The 9597-nt window shown below is 39.8% G+C and overlaps 1 pseudogene; it reads right to left on the reverse strand.

Moving 5' to 3' along the window:
• Positions 1-528: 528 nt before the first annotated feature.
• On the reverse strand, positions 529-2025 carry LOC110321349 (annotated as a pseudogene).
• Positions 2026-9597: the final 7572 nt, after the last annotated feature.

The following is a 9597-nucleotide window of genomic DNA, read 5'->3' on the forward strand; positions in this document are numbered from 1 at the left end:
TTTTAGGATAAAATGTTTTGTAGATATCTGTTAAATCCATTTGTTTCATAACTTCTGTTAGTTTCAATGTGTCTCTGTTTAGTTTCTGTTTCCAGGATCTGTCCATTGATAAGAGTGGTGTGTGTGTGCGTGTGTGTGTGTGTGTGTGTGTGTGTGTGTGTGTGTGTGTGTATGTATAAGTAGGCAGAAAATATTGGCCCTTGGCAGACAAACTACCTTTGATAGAAAAACAAAAGTTCCCACATTCCTAAGTGTGGAAACAAGATAACTCAATTAAAAAAAAAAAAAAAAAATATATATATATATATATATATATATATATATATATATATATATTATTGTTAAGTCAAAATTAAAGCAAAATTTACAGTGTAAGACTTAACAAAAGTACAAAGGGGCTTCAAAGGTAGTGATAATGGAATTAGGCACAGGGTAACTATGAATTAACACAGGAAGTGTGACGAGGGAGAACAGTGAAAACTAGCTCTTACTCTGATCTCTCCACATGTCACATGATCTCTCCACATGTCACATGATCTCTTCACATGCCTTGGTAATGAGTAAGGAGATAAGACTTCTAAGTCCACAATGTGTCTGAGAGTCATTCTCCCCACTGGCACTGTCGGTCATCTTCTCCTTCCCTGGGCTCCTTGATCAAGTCCAGCTGGTCACCCCTGCCCCTCCCCCAATCTTCATTTTCGACCTCGTCCGTCCAGTAGGTCACATCCTCAGCAGAGTCATCTGCACCTGCCTCAGACTCCATCTTCAAGTTGGTCACAACTTTCTTCACAGAGTCGCTGCTCTCCTCCTCTGCAGACATTCCACTCTTCATCTCGCCTTGTTTGCTTTGTTCCTTTACAATTCCCATCCCCCACCACCCACCCCTGCTTACAGTGAGGTTTTCCAGCAGAGAATCCACTTTTTGTTTTATCTGAGTCAGCTTCTTCTTTTTTTAGTTAGACATTTTCTTTATTTACATTTCAAATGTTATCCCCTTCCCTGGTTTCCCCTTTGAAAACCTCTTATCCCCTCCCTGCTCCTTCTGCTCACCGACCCACCCACTCCTGCTTCCTGGCCCTGGAATTCCCCTATTCCCCTGTGAAGGGGCATAGAACCTTCACAGGACCAAGCCCTCTCCTTCCATTGATGACTGACAAGGTCATCCTCTGCTACATATGTGGCTGAAGCTGTGGGTCCTTCCATGTGTACTCTTTGGTTGATGGTTTAGTCCCATGGAGTCAGGTCCTTCTTAATGACCTTTCATCTTTCCAGACTTGGAAGAAAATCCCTGTTGTCCACTCTTTGAATTGAATCCACTTTTGCCCCTTTGTGAGGTGTTCTCTGACACATGCTGGTGTTTGCAATAGGAAAAGGAGGAGGAAATGGAGAAGGAGGAGGAGGAGGAGGAGGAGGAGGAGGAACAAATGCTGGGTAACTGTACATACTGTCATAATAATCCCATTAAAAGTCATAAACTGGGGCTGGAGAGATGGCTCAGCGGTTTAGAGCACTGACTGCTCTTCCAGAGGTACTGAGTTCAAATCCCAGAAATCACATGGTGTCTCACAACCATCATAGAGATCGTAATGAGATCAGATGCCCTCTTCTTGTGTGTCTGAAAACAGCTAAGTGTATTTACATATAATAAATAAATAAATCTGAAAAAAAAAGAAAGGAAGGAAGGAAAGAAGGAAGAAAGACAGTCATACACCGAGTCAAATTGAGGAACCGTACATCCCTGGCGCAGACCGTTTTCACACCTGCCTTCTCCAGGGAGACTTTTGGCTCTACAGCTGGGTTAATATGTAAAACCTGGCCAGCTGTCGTTCTGCCATCCTCTCCAGCTACAGCAGCTCAGCCATTTATTTCATTAGCATACTGATCCTATGCACAGAGCAACGCACAATTTTCCCATACTTTGTAAAGATGATTTCCGCATCAGACTTCCAGAGTGTTGACATTCTCAGTGAGTACATGGACATTCATGGAGGGCGGATCTGGCTTGTTGGTAGCATTGGTAGCCATCTCCTTTGATGACGAGGTTTCTCACAAAGCTGAAAACTGTAGCTGAAAATCAAAAATAAATAAATAAATAAATAAAAAATCTCGTAAGTGGAAGAAGAGAGAAGAGACTGCCTCTCCTACTGTGGGTCTACCCTGAGATGCTGGAGCTATAGCAAAGAACTAGAGGACCGTTCGCTCTCAATCTCTTCACCAAGGTAACTCAATTTTAAAAGTATCCAACTAAAATTTAGAACACTTTGAAAATACCAAGATAAAAGTAATATTGATGTTGCTGACTGAAACAGCAGCAGATTGTCTGGAATTGTGAGATGCATCCCTACTACTCCTGCTTTGCCTGGAATAAGTCATGTATCTTCTCAGGAAAGAGAACTATCATCAGGCCATAATACTTTGTGATGGTCTGGAGTCACAGCTAATTACTACCCAGTCACACTGCTAATGCAAATGCTGGATCACAGTCACCTGCATGCTTCTCCTTATTGATGTATTTACTCAGAAAGAAAATGCCAAATCTCATTGACTATGTTGTCATCCCAGATGTAATCAATGACCCACTCCATTTCTTCCCACATCAGGGAAGGGGTGGTATCTCTCATGTTCCTGTTCCCCTCCCTAAAGTACTGGGCACCCTTTGCAGTTCACTGTTGGCCAGCCTGAACACTTGGCTCACTCGCCTTCAGGACAGGCACCCCGGGAACAAGGGAAGCTCTCAGATTTAATGAACAGATGATGTCATTTCTGGGAAATAGAAATCAGCTTGAGAATAATTGTTGGAAGAGTAAAAAGACCCAAACATGGAATTCATAAAGGAATGTATATTTAATTTTAAAACTGGAAATTACAAGTAATTCGTTAAAAAGATATAAAAGGTATATTGTTTTTATATAAATACCTTAGTGTATTAATAGGAAAACATTATATTTCAGGTCATTGGATCAATTGTAGATATGAATGACTTGACATATTTATTCTCCATGCAGGCATACAGCTAAAAGAAAATACTATATTCTTTCCAGGCGCAATTCCTCATGAGTATCTCTAATCCAGAGTTTCTTTGCTGTTTCAGCATCTCCCTTTACTTTTAACATCTTTAAGTTTCGCACTCTGCTCATCTGAACTTTCTGACCTAACCGGGCCCACTTGGTCTCAAGTTACCATCTAACCTGTAACTATCCTTTTATTTCTTTAATTTCTGCATTCAATTCTATCACCTGTGGTAAAGGAGCACTAGGAGGACAGCATGTGATTGAAAAATATACAAGAATGTTTCCCTCGTCAGGAAATGCGTGTGTTTCTTTAGAATGAAGTTGTAGCCTGGCAGCCACTCTGAGCCTGGAGTTTGCATGGAATAGGGAATAGGAGTGAGACCCGATTACTAGATAATATGCCATAAAGAATCACCGTGTGACACAAAAGTCAGGTGAGATGCTTCCCTGAACAGAAAGCTTCATACACAGGCGTAATTTACTGGATATAAAAGGGTACCACTTTTCTATGGGCTGGAATAGTTTTGCCTATGTACTGAGAAGTGCAATTTCTGGGGGATTTTTCTCAAAAGGGTAATACGGGCTTTGTTTCTCTCCACCCTAGCCACCAAAACAGACTGATAAATTTTCACTTTCAGAACCTGTTAGTAACTGTGATGATGTGAGATAATTGTTCCTAACATCCCTGGTCTCCTCCCACTGCAGGATCAGAATAGCTTCTGGCAGAGACAAATCTAATTTAGAGCAGGCCAAACTCTTGTGTTGTCCTTTATATCCATAATGGCAAATACAGTTGATATCCAAGGCATCAGAAGCTGATTCATTGTCACTGCCTAATGTCCTCAGCGCTGAATAATTCTGAAGCTTAGCAGGCTCAGTGGCTGATGACTTTAGCATGGTAGAAAGTGAGGGCAGGAGACACTACCTCTATGCAAACCAGCCTGGTTTTATGTGAATTTTGCTTGGGATCAACTTTTTTTTTTCCACATTTTATTTAAAAAGACGGTTAGTAATACACTTATAAATTCAGAATTTAATTACTTTCTTATTATTTCATGAGTACCTATTTTAATACAGTTGTTGACTTAAGTGATGACAACAAAATGTGGGCAATATTAAAGGACATAAAAACTCTTAAAATAGGACTATGTTACAACTGAAGATAACTCTGAGGGAAGAGAGGTGTAAGAGTTTGTAATAAGATGGTACATTTGTTTACTAATCAAATGATCTTGGACAAGTTATATACTCTGTTGAAGCCTTTGTAAAATGGGGTTTAGAGACATCAGTAAGCATTCACAAAAATCGGCAGATGTAATACATGTGCAGGTCAGAGTTTTATTTTTATCGCAACCAACCCTTTTATGGATGCTAGCATGCTCATTGAACTATGCTATTTGGTAGTCAGACACATGAAGTGTTATGTTAGTTGGTGTGGGTATATGTAGATTTTATACTTTTTTTCTGTTGCACATAAATGTTCTATGTGTAGGAAAACATAGATAATTTACAAAATTTAGGAAAAAAACGTAATTACTAAGAGAGAAGATTAATCAAACCTGATCATTTCAGAAAACAGGTAAGGGTAGGTTCCAAGATTATAATAACCCTCAAGAGAAGAAAGGGTGTGATGATCTCAGTAGCCTCTCCTTTCCTGGAAACCTAGGTTTTGCTTGGCTCTAGGCAACACACCAGTAACGAAGAATAAACAAGAACGAGGCTGGAGAGATGGCTCAGCATTTAAGAGCACTTGAGGTTCTTCCAAAGAACAAGGATTCTGTTTGCAACACCTTCATTGGCTGGCTCTAAACTACCTGTAACTCTAGCTACAGAGAATTGCCTCTTTCGGTGCACTTATATATATATTCTTGGGCATACGCACATATCCATAAAATAAAAAAAATAAATCATGACAGAATATCTACCCTGAGGACTTGTTCAGCATAAAGGCACAACAGGAAACTGCTCAAGGGGAAGCTAACGGAACAGGGAAGTCGGCCCTTCCTGAGAGCCCTGGGGAGACTTGGCCCAGTGCTTTGGAGGCAGATCAGAGGTTCCTATTCCAGCTCTGCTAATAACTACTTGTGAAACCTTGGGGAGGTTATTAATCTCTCTGAACATCCGCTTCCAGAGCTCAAACTCAATAGAAAGAGGGAAAACACAATAATACCTTCGTTATTCGAATAAATGAAATGACACAGCTCAAGTCCAAAGGCTAGTGCTTAAGCATAAGTACTGGGTGCACAACAATAAGCTATTGTTAATAGTGGTATGCTTATTAATAACATTATAGCCTTCTACCTCAATGGGAGTAAGAGAAACCCCAATTTCTAGCCACCAATTAATATAAAAATAAGTATTAATGCTTTCAGTTTCCAGTACTAGTAAATCCATATAAATTTGACTTAATTGATGATGACATTTAACTAGCTTCCATACAATAAGAAAACTAGTCATGAAGGTTTACAAGCTTGTGGCTGGAGGTCACCAACACCACCAAGCACCACGGATCCTGTCATTTTTGCCTTCCTTAGCCTATTGATTTTTATCTGCCTGGTCACAAAATAGCTACCACCACTAACAAACATAATTCCTGATAGAGAGGAGGGACATTTTCATTGCTGTCCTGTAAACAACTTGCCATTCTACTTTAAAATACAAATTCCGGCCAAGAGAACAAATGGAGGGTGCTTGCTGGGCAGGCAGAAAAAATGTCTACCACAATCTGATGATTTAAAAATGCCATGGGTTACATATTCAAAGGCAAATGAACATCTTGTTACCTGTAACAAGATGGAATTGTATGCAATATTTAGATGCAAAGACCACAAGAGAGGTGGTTAAAAAAAAGACAGACTCACTGTCAGACCTTTGGGCAAGTTTTTCACAGTGAATTTTAATCATAATTGTGTGCATAAAACATAACTCTATTTTCAGATATGCAAATGAAGCACCTGGAATAACGGAAAATAATGTAGTTGGTTTCACATACTGCCTCCTAAGTACATATATTATTTGAATGATCACAAGTCACTTAAGCTCAACTTTCCCTAAACCTTGCTCTAAAACCTCATTCCCCCTCCTACCACCCCCTTACACAGCACACTTTAGCTGACTCTGTTCTCCACACTTCTGCATCACTGGTGCTTCTTCAGAGGTCTTCAAAAAGCCTCTCATCCCCTCCCCACCGCTGATCATAGCACTCATTCAAGTCTGACACACCCCAGCTTCTCTTAGGAGCAGGTTCTCATCTCCTGGTACACCACTGACTGTTCTTGCTCCTGCTGGCCTGCCCTCGTGGCTCCTCCCACAACTTTAGATTGTAATGTTAAAAATGCCTCCTTTAGGGCTAGAGAGATGGCTCAGTGGTTAAGAGCACTGACTGCTCTTCCGAAGGTCCTGAGTTCAAAATCACAGCAACCACATGGTGACTCACAACCATCTGTAATGAGATCTGATGCCTCTTCTGGTGTGTCTGGTACTTAAATATAGTAATAAATAAATCTTTAAAAAAATGCCTCCTTTAGATGCTGGATAAGACTAAATCCATTTAACTACATGAATAGTCTCTCTCTTATAAATACAGGCCCTGTTCCTTTAAACATCATCTTTAATGCCAAGTGTTCACTTTGTTTCTGCTCCGGACCTTTCTGGACTCTTCATGACCCCAGCGTCTTAAACTCCAATGCCACTCCTGCAACTGCATCAGCATCACCATGGCTCCTAATCCCCAGATTAGTATTGATTTGCCCAGTTACTTGGGTGCAAATCTTTGACATTATGTTTAGTTCCTCTCTCCATCTACTTCACCTTTGTGAATAGCCTTGGTTTCTGTTGCTTATGTTCTTTCCCTTTCCTCTTGCCATCTGATTATCTCTGGTGTTAACTGGTCTTGCTGTTTCTGACTGTGGCTTGTCCCTCCTACACGCCTGTGTCAGAACTCCTGGAAGACCAGTTATCTCCAGGAGAAATTGGGTATGGAGAGCTGTATGGTACAGGGTCAGCTCCGGGGTGCAGACAGAAATTAAAAGGGTCCTGTCCTCGGCTGTTCCTTAGTTACTGTGTTCTGATGACTCTGGGCGAGTCCCTCTTGGGCCAAAAATTTGAGCAGAAGTGGTGATCTTATCTGTGCTCACAGGTGTGTCTGCACTCCTGGGATACCAGACCTCTCCTGGCAGTATTTGGTATGGAGTACTGTGGCACAGGATCAGCTCTGGGCACTGTGGCATCATATTGTTTTTGAGATTGCTTCCCCTGTTATGTGTTAACAATTTCAGTAGTTCCACTTGTGCTAAGCAAGCATCCATGTATGTTTGTATGTGCATGAGTTTATGTATGTGAAAGCAAAATAAATAAAATATACCTTATGAGTTCCAATAACTGCTTATGCTATACTTTCACTGGTGTTTGTTTCAAGTATTAATGACTTCTATAATCTGAATCATTAACATGTTTTATGTATGTAAAACATATATCAAAATCTCAGTCCTTGAATATATAGGGCATCTTTGCCATTTGGGAGCCATTTTTCTATAGACCAATATTTTAATAATTTAATAGAGAATAATCCAAATATTATAATGCTGTGATTTTTCTGGGTATGCCAATTAACACCTTGAAAACACAAGACATTTCATTTGACTGTTAAGCTTGACATTATTATATACTCTGTTTTTGTTTTATGCACAATATTTTGATGAACTTGTTTTAGCACTTTCTCATTAAGACTGTATGCCTTTTAAAAATGTTAATAGCTTCTAAACATGTACATATAAATACACAAAGTCTAAATAAGATATCTTTTGGAAAGCAAAGAAAAATGTTGACAAAGTTTCTGTTTTCTGTGCATTAGTGATTTCTCACAAATACTAATGAAATTTAACCTATTGGAAGAGAATTTTTGAACTTAGCTTGGAATACCATTTGTACCTACCCCTTCCTTGCTTTCTATATTTTAGCCTTTCTGCTTTCCAAAGAGATCTATTTTATCTTAACAGGATAAGTTCCAATTACTCTGGAAACACTTACCTTTAAATTAGGACATTCATATCCATCCACATCTTTTTAGCTTTCTGAATCAGCTCTATACCCCTCTCCTTTTAACAAGCAGCTTCCATATCCTTACAATTGCCTTGGATTTATTAGAGAAATTGGCATAATTGTCTTCCTTCATCATTCATCATTGCCTAGAAATAATATAGTAGTGATGTTTCCTGGTGTCAATCTCTAACCTCATTTTGTTGGGGATGATTTATTATATTACTCTGTATTAGTCAGGGCCCTCTAAAGGAACAGAACTAACATATATGTATATGTATATCATACATATATTATATATTACATAATAATATGATGTATCGTATATATTATTTATTTGATTGACTTTCAGGATGTTAACCATATGTGATCCGAGTAGTTCAAATATAGTCTTCTCACAAAGTAAGGAGAATCTAGTATTTGCTCAATTCCTATGGCTGGCTGTCTCAGCAGTTCAAGCCTGGCACTAGAGAATTCTTGAGAAGCTGCTGGTCTTTACACTATATTGGAATCTTGAAGAAGTTTGATTTAATACTGTCCATAGTTCATGGGATAGCAGAACCTGTCAACAAGAATGAGGACAAGAAAGTAAAAGTGAAGTTTCCTTCTTCCATGCCTTTTTATGTGGGACACCACTAGAAATTATGGCCCAGATATAGGGTGGGTCTTCCATCTTCCAATAATCTGATTAAGAAAATCCCTTACAGAAACATCCACCAGCTTCATGTTAGCTGTGTCCAGATATAGTCACATTGACCTTCAAGATTAGCCATCATAAACGTTTAACATCTGCATAATAAGTAACCACAACAAGGCAGATCTCAATATCTAGTTGACGGCATCTCTGTGGCAAATGACATGTCAACTTCCAGTTTTCCAAGTGACGTCATGTTAGTAATTCCCATATTCTCCAACTTATCCTTGATATATTTCTCCTTTGTTTCAAAGTTAGCCACAGTATAAATGAGAATGGTGAACAGTGGCATATAAATATCAGTTTCTTTCAAATTGGTTGATTTTGAATTATAAATTATATGGTTGGTTTAAATCAAAACATAAAATTATTTCAAAGACCAGGAGTGCAAATAAAACAGCATACAATTATAGAGCTGAAAAAAATCAGACTTAATTGCTACATTATCAAATATCAAGGTAGATTAGACTAAGATAAAAAGTTTTAATCTTGATCACCCGGCACATGTCCTGCCTGAGGAGGGGTATCTGCCCGGGAACAGTCTCAAGGCCTGAGCCAGAAGGTGAGCCATCTTTGCTCCAGTGCACTGCTGGGGAGAGGGCAGATTGGAGAGGCATCACAGCTTCTGAGAAGGATCCCGGTTCTGGTTCCAGTCATCCAGCGCCTATCCCGCCCAAGGAGGGGTGTCTGCCCAGGAGCAGTCTCCTGGCCTGAACCATCACCCAGCACCTTTCCTGCCCGAGGAGGGGTGTCTGCCCAGGTGGAGTCTCAAGGCCTGAGCCAGAAGGTGAGCCATCTTTGCTCTGGTCCACTGCCAGTTAGAGGGTAGCCTGGAGAAGTGACATAGCTTCTGGG

Source organism: Mus pahari, chromosome 5, assembly GCF_900095145.1.
Source record: "Mus pahari chromosome 5, PAHARI_EIJ_v1.1, whole genome shotgun sequence".
Taxonomy (NCBI): domain Eukaryota; kingdom Metazoa; phylum Chordata; class Mammalia; order Rodentia; family Muridae; genus Mus; species Mus pahari.